Source organism: Pseudorasbora parva, chromosome 22 (assembly GCF_024679245.1).
Source record: "Pseudorasbora parva isolate DD20220531a chromosome 22, ASM2467924v1, whole genome shotgun sequence".
Classification (NCBI taxonomy): Eukaryota; Metazoa; Chordata; class Actinopteri; order Cypriniformes; family Gobionidae; genus Pseudorasbora; species Pseudorasbora parva.
This window is the reverse complement of record NC_090193.1, coordinates 4,750,472-4,765,868: the sequence shown is the minus strand read 5'-3', so window position 1 is coordinate 4,765,868 and position 15,397 is coordinate 4,750,472. Positions and strand designations below refer to the sequence as shown.

At 39.8% G+C, this 15,397-nt stretch overlaps 1 long non-coding RNA gene and 20 other non-coding genes across 21 annotated transcripts; 1 reads left to right on the top strand and 20 right to left on the bottom strand.

The window, feature by feature from the left end:
• Positions 1 to 59: 59 nt before the first annotated feature.
• On the top strand, positions 60 to 3,466 carry LOC137058355 (uncharacterized). Its single transcript, XR_010900665.1, has 3 exons — positions 60 to 91; positions 399 to 1,469; positions 1,592 to 3,466. It is a non-coding gene; the product is annotated as an uncharacterized lncRNA (long non-coding RNA).
• Positions 3,467 to 6,749: 3,283 nt separating this feature from the next.
• trnac-aca (transfer RNA cysteine (anticodon ACA)) lies at positions 6,750 to 6,821 on the bottom strand. Its single transcript has one exon. It is a non-coding gene; the product is annotated as a tRNA-Cys (tRNA).
• Positions 6,822 to 7,739: 918 nt separating this feature from the next.
• On the bottom strand, positions 7,740 to 7,811 carry trnac-gca (transfer RNA cysteine (anticodon GCA)). Its single transcript has one exon. It is a non-coding gene; the product is annotated as a tRNA-Cys (tRNA).
• An 897-nt stretch (positions 7,812 to 8,708) lies between these two features.
• Positions 8,709 to 8,780, bottom strand: trnac-gca (transfer RNA cysteine (anticodon GCA)). The gene has a single exon. It is a non-coding gene; the product is annotated as a tRNA-Cys (tRNA).
• Positions 8,781 to 11,033: 2,253 nt separating this feature from the next.
• On the bottom strand, positions 11,034 to 11,105 carry trnac-gca (transfer RNA cysteine (anticodon GCA)). The gene has a single exon. It is a non-coding gene; the product is annotated as a tRNA-Cys (tRNA).
• A 132-nt stretch (positions 11,106 to 11,237) lies between these two features.
• Positions 11,238 to 11,309, bottom strand: trnac-gca (transfer RNA cysteine (anticodon GCA)). The gene has a single exon. It is a non-coding gene; the product is annotated as a tRNA-Cys (tRNA).
• Positions 11,310 to 11,748: 439 nt separating this feature from the next.
• Positions 11,749 to 11,820, bottom strand: trnac-gca (transfer RNA cysteine (anticodon GCA)). Its single transcript has one exon. It is a non-coding gene; the product is annotated as a tRNA-Cys (tRNA).
• Positions 11,821 to 11,953: 133 nt separating this feature from the next.
• trnac-gca (transfer RNA cysteine (anticodon GCA)) lies at positions 11,954 to 12,025 on the bottom strand. Its single transcript has one exon. It is a non-coding gene; the product is annotated as a tRNA-Cys (tRNA).
• Positions 12,026 to 12,061: 36 nt separating this feature from the next.
• On the bottom strand, positions 12,062 to 12,133 carry trnac-gca (transfer RNA cysteine (anticodon GCA)). Its single transcript has one exon. It is a non-coding gene; the product is annotated as a tRNA-Cys (tRNA).
• A 134-nt stretch (positions 12,134 to 12,267) lies between these two features.
• trnac-gca (transfer RNA cysteine (anticodon GCA)) lies at positions 12,268 to 12,339 on the bottom strand. The gene has a single exon. It is a non-coding gene; the product is annotated as a tRNA-Cys (tRNA).
• A 100-nt stretch (positions 12,340 to 12,439) lies between these two features.
• Positions 12,440 to 12,511, bottom strand: trnac-gca (transfer RNA cysteine (anticodon GCA)). Its single transcript has one exon. It is a non-coding gene; the product is annotated as a tRNA-Cys (tRNA).
• A 134-nt stretch (positions 12,512 to 12,645) lies between these two features.
• On the bottom strand, positions 12,646 to 12,717 carry trnac-gca (transfer RNA cysteine (anticodon GCA)). The gene has a single exon. It is a non-coding gene; the product is annotated as a tRNA-Cys (tRNA).
• Positions 12,718 to 12,817: 100 nt separating this feature from the next.
• Positions 12,818 to 12,889, bottom strand: trnac-gca (transfer RNA cysteine (anticodon GCA)). The gene has a single exon. It is a non-coding gene; the product is annotated as a tRNA-Cys (tRNA).
• A 629-nt stretch (positions 12,890 to 13,518) lies between these two features.
• On the bottom strand, positions 13,519 to 13,590 carry trnac-gca (transfer RNA cysteine (anticodon GCA)). Its single transcript has one exon. It is a non-coding gene; the product is annotated as a tRNA-Cys (tRNA).
• A 306-nt stretch (positions 13,591 to 13,896) lies between these two features.
• Positions 13,897 to 13,968, bottom strand: trnac-gca (transfer RNA cysteine (anticodon GCA)). Its single transcript has one exon. It is a non-coding gene; the product is annotated as a tRNA-Cys (tRNA).
• A 133-nt stretch (positions 13,969 to 14,101) lies between these two features.
• trnac-gca (transfer RNA cysteine (anticodon GCA)) lies at positions 14,102 to 14,173 on the bottom strand. Its single transcript has one exon. It is a non-coding gene; the product is annotated as a tRNA-Cys (tRNA).
• A 242-nt stretch (positions 14,174 to 14,415) lies between these two features.
• On the bottom strand, positions 14,416 to 14,487 carry trnac-gca (transfer RNA cysteine (anticodon GCA)). The gene has a single exon. It is a non-coding gene; the product is annotated as a tRNA-Cys (tRNA).
• A 100-nt stretch (positions 14,488 to 14,587) lies between these two features.
• On the bottom strand, positions 14,588 to 14,659 carry trnac-gca (transfer RNA cysteine (anticodon GCA)). The gene has a single exon. It is a non-coding gene; the product is annotated as a tRNA-Cys (tRNA).
• A 135-nt stretch (positions 14,660 to 14,794) lies between these two features.
• trnac-gca (transfer RNA cysteine (anticodon GCA)) lies at positions 14,795 to 14,866 on the bottom strand. The gene has a single exon. It is a non-coding gene; the product is annotated as a tRNA-Cys (tRNA).
• Positions 14,867 to 14,966: 100 nt separating this feature from the next.
• On the bottom strand, positions 14,967 to 15,038 carry trnac-gca (transfer RNA cysteine (anticodon GCA)). Its single transcript has one exon. It is a non-coding gene; the product is annotated as a tRNA-Cys (tRNA).
• Positions 15,039 to 15,170: 132 nt separating this feature from the next.
• Positions 15,171 to 15,242, bottom strand: trnac-gca (transfer RNA cysteine (anticodon GCA)). Its single transcript has one exon. It is a non-coding gene; the product is annotated as a tRNA-Cys (tRNA).
• Between the last annotated feature and the right edge of the window lie 155 nt (positions 15,243 to 15,397).

The following is a 15,397-nucleotide window of genomic DNA, read 5'->3' as shown; positions in this document are numbered from 1 at the left end:
TTAACCGTTGTCATTTTGACGTTCAGAGATACTTTCGTCTACCTTCTGTGCAAGTATGTATGAGACACAACTGTGAGGTAACGTTACCACAGTAAGTTAGTCAACTATTTATTTGTTAGTTTGCTTTTATTTGAGAGTCAAAATCTCGAAACGTGTAAGCTTTTTAAATCAAAATGTGCATAGAACAACTGAAATATCTACTGGTGTACAGTTTTTGTCAGAAATGAGACATCAGATACAGCTAATTCTAATTTCGAATAATATTTAAGAAGGATAGTGTGCAAATTGTGACGCAGCACAATACTTTTTTTATAATGATATAATATGATATGGTATCCAATATAACCTAAGGCCGATGAAAGTTTAAATGTGTTTTTGTTCAATTTTGTTTTCAACAGCATACAAGAATTCAGTCATGATCCACCAGATATCATATGAACCAGGACCTCTTTGTCTGCAAACGTCCTACCATTGAGCTATACCCCTACAATGCCTCTTCAATACCTCTTAAAGCATTTTAGGATTAATTATTAGGATTATTATTTAGAAAAGCATACAAGTAACATCCTTGAATACAACTATAACAACAAAATGCAACTTTGGCGTGACCAAACCCTAATCTGTTCTTTCATAATGGTCACCCACTAAGTTGTGTTTTTTTCGCAGCTGTATTCAAGGATATTAGGCTAATGTTTTTTTTTTTTTTTTTTTTTGCGTTTTTGTTTTGTTTTTTACAAAGTTTTGTGAGAAGGGGTATTTCAACTTGGGACCCCTTGATCTGAAGTCAAATGATCTACCACTGAGCCTTATACCCATTTAAATACCGTTATTATTTGAATACAAAACAAATGAGAAGTATTTGGCGTGTTGGAAACTTAAGCTTAAGTCACGCCAAAGGAGGCACCCGGATGTGAACCAGAGACCTCTTTATCTGCCGTCAAATGCTTCAGAATACAATTATGAAGTTTGAAATTTTAAAACATTGAATACAACACAAATGAGTGTTTTGGTTGTTGAAAACTAGTATAACCGTACCAAAGAACAAACTAGGTTATGCTTAAGGTGGCACCTGGATTTGAACTGGAGACCTCTTCATTTGCAGTCAACACTGGAGCTGGTAGAGCAGTGGACTGTAGGTGTAATTTTGTCAATACTTAGGTTGCTGGCTTGATGCTGGCTCGAAGGAGGTCATTTTTCACACACAAACAGTTTCTCGGCTGCGCTGGAGGGCAAAAGCATGTTCCCTGACCGGGAAAAGAACCTGGGCCACAGCGGTGAGAATGCCTAAACCTAACCGCTCGGCTAGACCACCATGAAAGGGCTGTTCAGCCCATCTCCTCAAGCCTGGCTGTGGGCCTCTGCCAGATTTTGCTGCAACTTCTCAAGCAAGACCACTAAGGCTAGCCTTTTACTCCTGGAGAGGAGCTGACCCGGATCACAGTTTTTCCACTGAGAACCTGTCACGTTCTGTAAGTATATCCTAACAACAGCGCAACTTGCAATTCAATCAATGCTGCTTGCAAAACAAGGAGAGCCCAGCCATGCTCTCAGTGCCAAGAGGTGCATGACTCACTCCACTTTGTGTTTTCAGCCCTTCTTCTGCAGACCATCTGGTGAAGAAGCTCCAGGTTGAAAGAAAACTTAGCAGGGAGTGTCGTTGTCTCTGAGGTATGCCTGGCTTTTTCGAGCATCCAGCTTTGCCCAGTTTTCAAGTAATGTGCTACCCAGCTACCTTAGCGACGCCAGGAAGACAGAAAGCGACACCTCCATCATGAAGCTTTTCATAGCAAGCCCCTCATCAGACCTCTTCCTAATATTGGCTCCACGCCTGTTAAGAGAAAAAAGTGAATGAGAAAAAGTTGATGTTGAGACAGGCCTCTGTCCAGTCAAACACCAACAAGACACATGTAAACCCCAGGGCACCTGACCGGTGGGCCAGTGGCGCTATGGAAAATGTGTCTGACTACGGATCAGAAGATTCCAGTGAAAAGAGTCTTGCTTGTTGGAAACTAGTATAGACGGGTTAGACGCAAACAACATAAACAAACGTTACTGCGCATGCATGCTTGTGTGGCCCAAACTTCCGTTAGACGTCTGGAAAGAATCAACAGCAACAGAGGCTGCAGCATCTTTCTTATGGTTTATCATATTTCGTTTTAATTGTGCAACATTATCCTAATTTATATGTTTCATCATGTTTATTATAAATAATCTGCAATGTAGAGTGGGGGAAACGCCCCCCTTAAAGGGTTAGTTCACCCAAAACTGAAAATGCTGTCTACTCACTCTCATGACAATCCCACCCCGTAAGACCTTAGAGAAGAAAAATATCTTCATCTTCAAGATAAACGAAGATCTTACGGTTTTGGAATGACATGAGGGTGAGTAATTAATGACAGAATAATTTTTTTTGTGTGAACTAACCCTTTAGGGACTGTGTAATGCCATTTTCTGTACAGTAGCCTATATAAATGCTTGCGCACTCACCTTTCAATCATGTAATGTGTTGAAAAAATGTTTTTTTGTTATATCATATAAGATCAATGTTGGGAAACACTTGTAGATAAAGTGTGCCCTGTTTAAGATTGATTGTACATCACAAAAATCCTGCATGGGCACTGTCATTGATTATTAGAGGATAAAGCAAAAGTTGTTTTACACTCCGTGATAAAGGCCTATTGGATACCCAATTTAAATATTTTCCGGTAAACATAAATCAGATCAGTTATCCAGATGGCAACCACTTGATGTGAAGAAATATAAACACGATGTGTCCGAATTGATATGATCGCATGTTAATGCCAAGTGTAAACGCAGCCAGAATAAGTTACCTCTTGAGTAGATTATTTCTGATAACAAGACAAAGTAAATTACATTAGACATAAAATCTAAATGACATTAGACGCTGTTCTCGTATGCAGTCAGATTGGATATTTATGACGCTTTCAATGCTTTTTGGTGAGTCACACACTGTTATTTCCGCTGGTGTCATATGCTCTCTACTTGATAATATTTATATCATGTTATCCAAGAATAGTACGTCAACAATGTGTTTCTACTAAGTAGTGCGACATACTATTCACTAGCCAGAACAGTAAACAAACACAGACTGGAAGTTAACTTCAGGCCAAGCACTTAAACCATGGCAACGCTGGTGCATTAGATGAAACTGTCTATAACAGTACCAAAGAACAGATTAGGTAAGGTCAAGGGGGGCATCCAGATTTGAAACGAGGACCTCTTGATCTGCAGTCAAATGCTGAGCCACTGAGCTATACCCACTTTAAGAAACTTTTTTTTCTAAGTTTAATAAAATAGATGTTTTGAATACAACACGTGAGATGTGTTTGTAGCACTATCCAAATGTGTGCACACCGTGCAGAGGGAGTTTGAAAGACAACTGTTTATCCTGCCCCTTGGATTGAGCCCTGTCAATGGCAAGTTAAAGGGGGCATCTGGATTTGAACTGGGGACCTCTTGATCTGCAGTCAAATGCTCTACTACTGAGCTATACCCCCTTTCAGTAAAATTCAGGAAAAAAATCCTTGAATGAAACACAACTGAGATATACTTACCTTATCTGAAATTAGTAGAATTGCACCAGAAAACAGATTAGGTCAGGGTAAAGCGAGCATCTGGATTTGAACTGTGGATCTCTTGATCTGCAGTCAAATGCTCTACCACTGAGCTATACCCCCTTTCTAGAAAACGCTTTGATTGAATGAATGAATGAATGAATGAATGAATGAATGAATGAATGAATGAATGAATGAATGAATGAATGAATGAATGAATGAATGAATGAATGAATGATGCTCTACCACTGAGCTATACCCCCTTTCTGGAAAACCCTTTGAATGAATGAATGAATGAATGAATGAATGAATGAATGAATGAATGAAAACACAAGTGAGATATGTCTGGCTTGTCTGAAAGTAGGCTAGTATAAATCAACCACAAAACAGATTAGGTCAAACTAAAAGGGGCATCTGGATCTGAACCGGAGACCTCTTGATCTGCAGTCAAATGCTCTACCACTGAGCTATACCCCCTGTTTGGAAAGCCCTTTAAGGGGGGGGGGGGGGGGGGGGGGGGAAGTAGTATTGAATCCTTCATATCTCCGAAAAGTCTTTAGTTTTATCATATTTATAAAAGAAATATAGGCTGTTCCGAGTCTTTCCGGAAAAAAACGAGCGCCTGGAGGCGTATCGTGTGGGCGGAGCTAAAGAATGATGAATGCGCACAAAGCGGTGACGTCCTCAAGCGTGGAGAAACCCACCTATCTCAGCTAATACAGATAATGATCCACAATCAAATCTGAGGCAGAAATAAATTGAACACGAGAAACGGCAACATCAGGACGTCCATCTCTGTGGTATGTACTGTATTTAGGGGTCTCTGTGTGTCTTTACTCGCAGTTTATGAGGACATGATTCGGTTTATGGACTATTGTATGTGACTAAGTTAGACCTTAGAAGTAGCAAGCAAAACGGTTTTGCACGTCAGAGTCAGACTAGTGTAAAGTTATACAGAACAACAATGGAGTAACTGTTAGCGCATTTGAATGACGAAGCACGCGATCGTGTTGTTTACTGATGTTTACTCATGCGACGGTAGCCAATAGCAGAGACATTTGAAATAGATTTACTCACCGGCTGCTTCCAAAGCAGGACCGAACATTTGTCGCTGGGACCGCTCTGTCAAAAACACACTTCTTTGGTATGATTTGGTGGAGTCCTGTGACAGCAGTTGCGTGGAAATCCACTTTGAGAAGCGACTGAAGCGATGCCTTGAAGCTTCCCGTCATTTCTGCGTTCAAATCGGTTCAAATGCAGCGCTGCCTTCCCGGAATGCTGTGCTGAAGCGTTGAAGTCGCTCGACGTCACCCGTAGGAATAAAGTGGAGCGCGGCGCGCGACATAAGTGTTTACGGACGACTGGATCTGCAGCTGAGAGACTGTTTTCGGCGTGCATTTCCTCTCTCTCGATCTAGTCACGCGCGCGCGCACCCTACCGGGAGAAGAGCCCGTACGGCCCATACAAGGACCTTCCATTCTATTAACGTCAAGTAGACCCATACTCGAAAAAAACTCTCCGAAACTTGTGAGAAACCGGAAGGAGTATTTTTGACACAAAAATACTCTATCAAACGTCCAACATTAGTTTTTGAAATTTTGTCTATGTTTAGGATGGGAATCCAAGTCTTTAACAGTGTAAAAAGCTCAGTATGCATGATACAGCATTTCACCCCCCCTTTAAATAAATAAATCTTTGAATGAAACACAAGTGAGATATGTCTGACTTGTCTGAAAGTAGGCTAGTATAAATGCACCACAGAACAGATTGGGTCAGGCTAAAGGGGGCATGCGGATTTGAACCGGGGACCTCTTGAGCTGCAGTCAAATGCTCTACCACTGAGTTATACCCCCTTTCCGGAAAACCCTTTAATTAAATAAATAAAATCTTTGACTGTAACAAAATGAGATATGTCTGGCTTGTCTGAAAGTAGGCTAGTATAAATGCACCACAGAACAGATTAGGTCAAGCTAAAGGGGGCATCCAGATTTGAACCAGAGACCTCTTGATCTAGAGTCAAATGCTCTACTACTGAGCTATACCCCCTTTCAGTAAAATTCAGGAAAAAAATCCTTGAATGAAACACAACTGAGATATGCTTACCTTATCTGAAATAAGTAGAATTGCACCAGAGAACAGATTAGGTCAGGGTAAAGTGAACATTCGGATTTGAACCATAGATCTCTTGATATACCCGCTTTCTGGAAAACCCTTTGAATGAATGAATGAATGAATGAATGAATGAATGAATGAATGAATGAATGAATGAATGAATGAATGAATGAATGAATGAATGAATGAATGAATGAATGAAAGAATGAATGAATGAATGAATGAATGAATGAATGAAAACACAAGTGAGATATGTCTGGCTTGTCTTAAAGTAGGCTAGTATAAATGAGCCACATAACACATTAGGTCAGGCTAAAGGGGGCATCTGGATCTGAACCAGGGACCTCTTGATCTACAGTCAAATACTCTACCAGCGAGCTATACCCCCTTTCTGGAAAACTCTTTAAATACATAAAAAATTCTTTGAATGAAACACAAATGAGATATGTCTGGCTTGTCTTAAAGTAGGCTAGTATAAAAGTACAAGAGAACATGTCAAAGTGGGCATCCGGATTTGAAACGGAGACCTCTTGATCTGCAGTCAAATGCTCTACCCGTGAGCTATACCCCCTTTCTGGAAAACCATTTAAATAAATGAATAAATAACTCTTTGAATGAAACACAAGTGAAGATATGTGTGGCTTGTCTGAAAGTAGGCTAGTATAAATGAACCACATAACAGATTAGGTCAAGCTAAAGGGGGCATCTGGATTTGAACCGGAGACCTCTAGATTTGCAATCAAATGCTCTACCACTGAGCTATATAACCTTTCAGTGAAATTCAGGAAAAAAATCCTTGAATGAAACACAACTGAGATATGCTTACCTTATCTGAAATAAGTAGAATTGCACCAGAAAACAGATTAGGTCAGGGTAAAGTGAGCATTCGGATTTGAAATGTAGATCTCTTGATCTGCAGTCAAACGCTCTACCACTGAGCTATACCCCCTGTTTGGAAGAACCTTTAAATAAAACAATATTTTTTTTTGAATGAAACACAAGTGAGATATGTCTGGCTTGTCTGAAAGTAGGCTAGTATAAAAGTACCAGAGAACATGTCAAAGGGGGCATCCAGATTTGAACTGGAGACCTCTTGAACTGTAGTCAAATGCTCTACCCCTGAGCTATACCCCCTTTCTTGAAAACTATTGAAATAAATTAAAAAAATCTTTGTTTTAAACAAGCCTGACATATAGCAAACACAAATGACATATGTCTGGTTTGTCTGAAAGTAGGCTAGTATAAAAGTTCCAGAGAACATGTCAAAGGGGGCATCCAGATTTGAACCGGAGACCTCTTGATCTGCAGTCAAATGCTCTACCAGTGAGCTATACCCCCTTTCTGCAAAACTATTTAAATAAATAAATAAATCTTTGAATGAAACACAATTTAGATATTTCTGTCTTGTCTGAAAGTAGGCTAGTATAAATGCACCACAGAACAGATTAGGTCAGGCTAAAGGGGGGATCCGGATTTGAACCGGAGACCTCTTGATCTGCAGTCAAATGCTCTACCACTGAGTTATACTCCCTTTCTGGAAAACCATTTAAATAAATTTAAAAAAAATCTTTGTTTTAAACAAGCCTGACATATGGCAAAAACAATTGAGATATGTCTGGCTTGTCTGAAAGTAGGCTAGTATAAAAGTACCAGAGAACATATCAAAGGGACATCCGGATTTGAACCGGAGACCTCTTGATCTGCAGTCAAATGCTCTACCCCTGAGCTATACCCCCTTTCTGGAAAACTATTTAAATAAATAAATAAATCTTTGAATGAAACACAATTTAGATATGTATGGCTTGTCTGAAAGTAGGCTAGTATAAATGAACCACATAACAGAATAGGTCAAGCTAAAGGGGGCATCCGGATTTGAACCGGGTAACGCTTGATCTGCAGTCAAATGCTCTACCACTGAGCTATACCCCCTGCTTGGAAGAACCTTTAAATAAAACAATTTTTTTTTTGGAATGAAACACAAGTGAGATATGTCCGGCTTGTCTGAAAGTAGGCTAGTATAAATGAACCACAGAACAGATTAGGTCAAGCTAAAGGGGGCATCCGGATTTGAACCAGAGACCTCTTGATCTGCAGTCAAATGCTCTACCCCTGAGCTATACCCCCTTTCTGGAAAGCCACTTAAATAAATAAATAAATAAATAAATAAATCTTTGAATGAAACACAAGTGAGATATGTCTGGCTTGTCCGAAAGTAGGCTAGTATAAATGAACCACAGAACAGATTAGGTCGAGCTAAGGGGGGCATCCGGATTTGAACCGGGGACCTCTTGATCTGCAGTCAAATGCTCTATCACTGAGCTATAACCCCTGTTTGGAAGAACCTTTAAATAAAATAATATTTTTTTTTTTGAATGAAACACAAGTGAGATATGTCCGGCTTGTCTGAAAGTAGGCTTGTATAAAAGTACCAGAAAACATGTCAAAGGGGGCATCCGGATTTGAACCGGAGACCTCTTGATCTGCAGTCAAATGGTCTACCCCTGAGCTATACCCCCTTTCTGGAAAGCCACTTAAATAAATAAATAAATAAATCTTTGAATGAAACACAAGTGAGATATGTCTGGCTTGTCCGAAAGTAGGCTAGTATAAATGAACCACAGAAGAGATTAGGTCAAGCTAAGGGGGGCATCCGGATTTGAACCGGGGACCTCTTGATCTGCCGTCAAATGCTCTATCATTGAGCTATACCCCCTGTTTGGAAGAACCTTTAAATAATTTTTTTTTTTTTTGAATGAAACACAAGTGAGATATGTCCGGCTTGTCTGAAAGTAGGCTAGTATAAATGAACCACAGAACAGATTAGGTCAAGCTAAGGGGGGCATCCGGATTTGAACCGGGGACCTCTTGATCTGCCGCCAAATGCTCTATCACTGAGCTATACCCCCTGTTTGGAAGAACCTTTAAATAAAGTAATTTTTTTTTTTTTGAATGAAACACAAGTGAGATATGCCTGGCTTGTCTGAAAGTAGGCTAGTATAAAAGTACCAGAGAACATGTCAAAGGGGGCATCCGGATTTGAACCGGAGACCTCTTGATCTGCAGTCAAATGCTCTACCCCTGAGCTATACCCCCTTTCTGGAAAGCCACTTAAATAAATAAATAAATAAATCTTTGAATGAAACATAATTTAGATATGTAGGGCTTGTCTGAAAGTAGGCTAGTATAAATGAACCACATAACAGATTAGGTCAAGCTAAAGGGGGCATTCGGATTTGAAACGGGTAACTCTTGATCTGCAGTCAAATGCTCTACCACTGAGCTATACCCCCTGCTTGGAAGAACCTTTAAATAAAACAATTTTTTTTTTTTGAATGAAACACAAGTGAGATATGTCTGGCTTGTCCGAAAGTAGGCTAGTATAAATGAACCACAGAACAGATTAGGTCAAGCTAAGGGGGGCATCCGGATTTGAACCGGGGACCTCTTGATCTGTAGGAAAAAATGCTCTATCACTGAGCTATACCCCCTGTTTGGAAGAACCTTTAAATAAAATATTTTTTTTTTTTTTGGAATGAAACACAAGTGAGATATGTCCGGCTTGTCTGAAAGTAGGCTAGTATAAACGAACCACAGAACAGATTAGGTCAAGCTAAAGGGTAGTGTTGTAGTACTCGAGATCGGTCTTGGTCTCGAGACCGGTCTCGAGACCACTTTTTAAAGGTCTTGGTCTCGTCTCGGTATCGACCGCATTTTTACTCGGTCTCGTCTCGGTCTCGGGCGAAGATGACTCGGGATTTTGTCTCAAGACCGGTCAAGACCACAGCTGAAGGCATATAAAGAGCAGAGAACTCCACCCTGCGCGCACTCTCTCTGTCTTCAAAATAAGCACATACGCTCTCTCTGATACTTCACATATTAAGCTAAATCAAAAGTTCAGAAAACCGAATCCATGTTGAACGTTGCGCGTTCGGACAACTGTTTTGAAGTACCGTTCGGTGTGAATTGCGCTCAAAAAAACGTTTGACCAGCTAAACAGCTGACATAAATCATACATTAAATAAACAGAAAACAATTTCTATCCAGTTATGAAGTGTTTTCTGTGTGACAAACCTTCCGCGGTGTTCTGACAGCCGTGATTCACACACAACGGGTCTGCTAATGTCCGATTCACGACCAAATGACTCATTTGAACCGAATCATTTTAACGACGGTAATAAGAACTGATCTGTTCAACAATGAACTGAACGAATCAGTTTAATCATTTACTCAGAACACCTCAGAAATGAGAACACAAGTGTGCTTACCCAATTTAGCAAGAGTGGAGAGTAAGATTTATTAGTTTTAACTATCCACAGTATTTCAGCTTATGTATGTTGAATGTGTAGTAAAATAAATAGTCTAAAATCATTTAGTTTAGACTGGAGTGAGGTGAAAACAGAACAAAGTTGTTTGTTAGCTAGCTGATCATTTTATTAAATTGTATATGGCAGAAAATGTGGCTATTTGTTAACTGTTAATGCTATTTCTAATATTGATATGATTATATACCAAAACAATTCAACCTGTTGGAACAAAAGAAACATCAAGATAAGAGATCATACATAATATGAGATATAAACATAAGATAATAAAAAATGATTGTTTCGTTGCATTGTGAGATATTTGTTAAATCAAACTGTAGTTAATCAAAAAATGCAAGTACAGGGTTTCTTTTCCTTGTTGTTGCACAATAAAGCTGCACAATAACATTTTCAATTTGTAAATGAAAAATATGTACATATGTAAAATAATTTGCTTAAGCAGCATACTAATGCATATCTGTATGATACATATTCCACCTCCTGTTATTCACATTCATTTAAGACATAATGGACTGTGTCTGAGATTAATACCTCATCCAGATTAGCATTCTTAGGGAACTTTGAGTTTTAAAATGGGCACGAGCACTTTTCACAAAACAAAACACAAAACTCTGTTAGTGTCAGTTTGGTGTTTGTGTCCACCATAGACTGTAAACAATATGGACACGTCGTCTTCAGTGCCTCCCATTGACGAAAAGTTAAGTGTTATTTGCTTATAGAAGAAAAAGATTAATTCCCACAAAGCTGCAATGCCTTTTGATTATTTGATCAAAACTTCTCTCATGGTACACTTACACACCCACACATACAAAAGAAGTGCCAATCATTATGCATATTCCACATTTTATCATAAGTGTGGGGACATGCATTGGTCTCGGTCTTGACTCGGTCTCGGCCTGTCTTGGTCTTGGTCTTGACTCGGTCTCGGCCCTTCAAAGTCTTGGTCTTGTCTTGTTCTCGGCCCTTCAAAGTCTTGGTCTTGTCTTGGTCTCGGTTTAGGTGGTCTCGACTACAACACTACTAAAGGGGGCATCCGGATTTGAACCAGGGACCTCTTGATCTGCAGTCAAATGCTCTACCACTGAGCTATACCCCCTTTCTTGAATTTTTTTTAAATAAATTTAAAATAATCTTTGTTTTAAACAAACCGACATATAGCAAGCACAAATGACATATGTCTGGTTTGTCTGAAAGTAGGCTAGTATAAATGTACCAGAGAACATGTCAAAGGGGGCATCCGGATTTGAACCGGAGACCTCTTGATCTGCAGTCAAATGCTCTACCCCTGAGCTATACCCCCTTTCTTGAAAACCATTTAAATAAATTTTTTAAAAATCTTTGTTTTAAACAAGCCTGACATATCGCAAGCACAGTGGAGATATGTCTGGCTTGTCTGAAAGTAGGCTAGTATAAAAGTACCAGAGAACATGTCAAAGGGAGCATCCGGATTTGAACCGGAGACCTCTTGATCTGCAGTCAAATGCTCTACCCCTGAGCTACACCCCCTTTTTGAAAAGCCACTTAAATAAATAATAAAATAAATCTTTGAATGAAACACAATTTAGATATGTATGGCTTGTCTGAAAGTAGGCTGATATAAATGAACCACATAACAGATTAGGTCAAGCTAAAGGGGGCATCTGGATTTGAACCGGGTAACTCTTGATCTGCAGTCAAATGCTCTACCACTGAGCTATACCCCCTTTCTTTTAGTATAAAAGTACCAGAGAACATTTCAAAGGGGGCATCCGGATTTGAACCGGAGACCTCTTGATCTGCAGTCAAATGCTCTACCAGTGAGCTATACCCCCTTTCTTGAAAACCATTTAAATAAATAAAAAAAAATCTTTGTTTTAAACAAGCCTGACATATCGCAAGCACAATGGAGATATGTCTGGCTTGTCTGAAAGTAGGCTAGTATAAAAGAACCAGAGAACATGTCAAAGGGGGCATCCGGATTTGAACCGGAGACCTCTTGATCTGCAGTCAAATGCTCTACCACTGAGCTATACCCCCTTTCTTTTAGTATAAAAGTACCAGAGAACATTTCAAAGGGGGCATCCGGATTTGAACCGGAGACCTCTTGATCTGCAGTCAAATGCTCTACCAGTGAGCTATACCCCCTTTCTTGAAAACCATTTAAATAAATAAAAAAAAAATCTTTGTTTTAAACAAGCCTGACATATCGCAAGCACAATGGAGATATGTCTGGCTTGTCTGAAAGTAGGCTAGTATGAAAGTACCAGAGAACATATCAAAGGGGGCATCCGGATTTGAGCCGGAGACCTCTTGATCTGCAGTCAAATGCTCTACCACTGAGCTATACCCCCTTTCTGAAAAACCATATCTCGAAACACAATTTAGATATTTCTGTCTTGTCGAAAAGTAGGCTAGTATAAATGCACCACAGAACAGATTAGGTCAGGCTAAAGGGGGCATCCGGATTTGAACCGGAGACCTCTTGATCTGCAGTCAAATGCTCTACCACTGAGCTATACCCCCTCTCTTGAAAACCATTTAAATACATTTAAAAAAAATCTTTGTTTTAAACAAGCCTAACATATCGCAAGCACAATGGAGATATGTCTGGCTTGTCTGAAAGTAGGCAAGTATAAAAGTACCAGAGAACATGTCAAAGGGGGCATCCGGATTTGAACCGGAGACCTCTTGATCTGCAGTCAAATGCTCTACCACTGAGCTATACCCCCTTTCTCGAAAATCCTATCTCGAAAGACAAGTGAGATATGTCTGGCTTGTCTGAAAGTAGGCTGGTATAAATGAACCACAGAACAGATTTGTTCAAGCGGAAGGGGGCATCCGGATTTGAACCGGAGACCTCTTGATCTGCAGTCAAATGCTCTACCACTGAGCTATACCCCCTTTCTGGAAAACCATTTAAATAAAAATAAAAATACCTTTGTTTTAAACAAGCCTGACATATCGCAAGCACAATTAAGATATGTCTGGCTTGTCTGAAAGTAGGCTAGTATAAAAGTACCAGAGAACATGTCAAAGGGGGCATCCGGATTTGAATCGGAGACCTCTTGATCTGCAGTCAAATGCTCTACCACTGAGCTATACCCCCTTCCTTTTAAACTATTTAAATAAATTATAAAATCTTTGTTTTAAACAAGCCTGACATATAGCAAGCACAAATGACATATGTCTGGTTTGTCTGAAAGTAGGCTAGTATAAAAGCAGCAGAGAACATGTCAAAGGGGGCATCCGGATTTGAACGGAGACCTCTTGATCTGCAGTCAAATGCTCTACCCCTGAGCTATACCCCCTTTCTGCAAAGCCACTTACATAAATAATTAAATAAATCTTTGAATGAAACACAATTTAGATATGTATGGCTTGTCTGAAAGTAGGCTAGTATAAAAGTACCAGAGAACATGTCAAAGGGGGCATCCGGATTTGAACGGAGACCTCTTGATCTGCAGTCAAATGCTCTACCACTGAGCTATACCCCCTTTCTTTTAGTATAAAAGTACCAGAGAACATGTCAAAGGGGGCATCCGGATTTGAACCGGAGACCTCTTGATCTGCAGTCAAATGCTCTACCAGTGAGCTATACCCCCTTTCTTGAAAACCATTTAAATAAATAAATAAAAAATCTTTGTTTTAAACAAGCCTGACATATCGCAAGCACAATAGAGATATGTCTGTTTTGTCTGAAAGTAGGCTAGCATGAAAGTACCAGAGAACATGTCAAAGGCGGCATCCGGATTTGAGCCGGAGACCTCTTGATCTGCAGTCAAATGCTCTACCACTGAGCTATACCCCCTTTCTGGAAAATCATATCTCGAAACACAATTTAGATATTTCTGTCTTGTCGAAAAGTAGGCTAGTATAAATGCACCACAGAACAGATTAGGTCAGGCTAAAGGGAGCATCCGGATTTGAACCGGAGATCTCTTGATCTGCAGTCAAATGCTCTACCACTGAGCTATACCCCCTTTCTTGAAAACCATTTAAATACATTTAAAAAAATCTTTGTTTTAAACAAGCCTAACATATCGCAAGCACAATGGAGATATGTCTGGCTTGTCTGAAAGTAGGCTAGTATAAAAGTACCAGAGAACATGTCAAAGGGGGCATCCGGATTTGAACTGGAGACCTCTTGATCTGCAGTCAAATGCTCTACCACTGAGCTATACCCCCTTTCTTTTAGGATAAAAGTACCAGAGAACATTTCAAAGGGGGCATCCGGATTTGAAGCGGAGACCTCTTGATCTGCAGTCAAATGCTCTACCAGTGAGCTATACCCCCTTTCTTGAAAACCATTTAAATAAATAAATAAAAAATCTTTGTTTTAAACAAGCCTGACATATCGCAAGCAAAATGGAGATATGTCTGGCTTGTCTGAAAGTAGGCTAGTATGAAAGTACCAGAGAACATGTCAAAGGGGGCATCCGGATTTGAGCCGGAGACCTCTTGATCTGCAGTCAAATGCTCTACCACTGAGCTATACCCCCTTTCTGAAAAACCATATCTCAAAACAAAATTTAGATATTTCTGTCTTGTCGAAAAGTAGGCTAGTATAAATGCACCACAGAACAGATTAGGTCAGGCTAAAGGGGGCATCCGGATTTGAACCGGAGACCTCGTGATCTGCAGTCAAATGCTCTACCACTGAGCTATACCCCCTTTCTTGAAAACCATTTAAATACATTTAAAAAAAAATCTTTGTTTTAAACAAGCCTAACATATCGCAAGCACAATGGAGATATGTCTGGCTTGTCTGAAAGTAGGCTAGTATAAAAGTACCAGAGAACATGTCAAAGGGGGCATCCAGATTTGAACCGGAGACCTCTTGATCTGCAGTCAAATGCTCTACCACTGAGCTATACCCCCTTTCTCGAAAATCCTATCTCGAAAGACAAGTGAGATATGTCTGGCTTGTCTGAAAGTAGGCTGGTATAAATGAACCACAGAACAGATTTGTTCAAGCGGAAGGGGGCATCCGGATTTGAACCGGAGACCTCTTGATCTGCAGTCAAATGCTCTACCACTGAGCTATACCCCCTTTCTTGAATTTTTTTTAAATAAATTTAAAATAATCTTTGTTTTAAACAAACCGACATATAGCAAGCACAAATGACATATGTCTGGTTTGTCTGAAAGTAGGCTAGTATAAATGTACCAGAGAACATGTCAAAGGGGGCATCCGGATTTGAACCGGAGACCTCTTGATCTGCAGTCAAATGCTCTACCCCTGAGCTATACCCCCTTTCTTGAAAACCATTTAAATAAATTTTTTAAAAATCTTTGTTTTAAACAAGCCTGACATATCGCAAGCACAGTGGAGATATGTCTGGCTTGTCTGAAAGTAGGCTAGTATAAAAGTACCAGAGAACATGTCAAAGGGAGCATCCGGATTTGAAC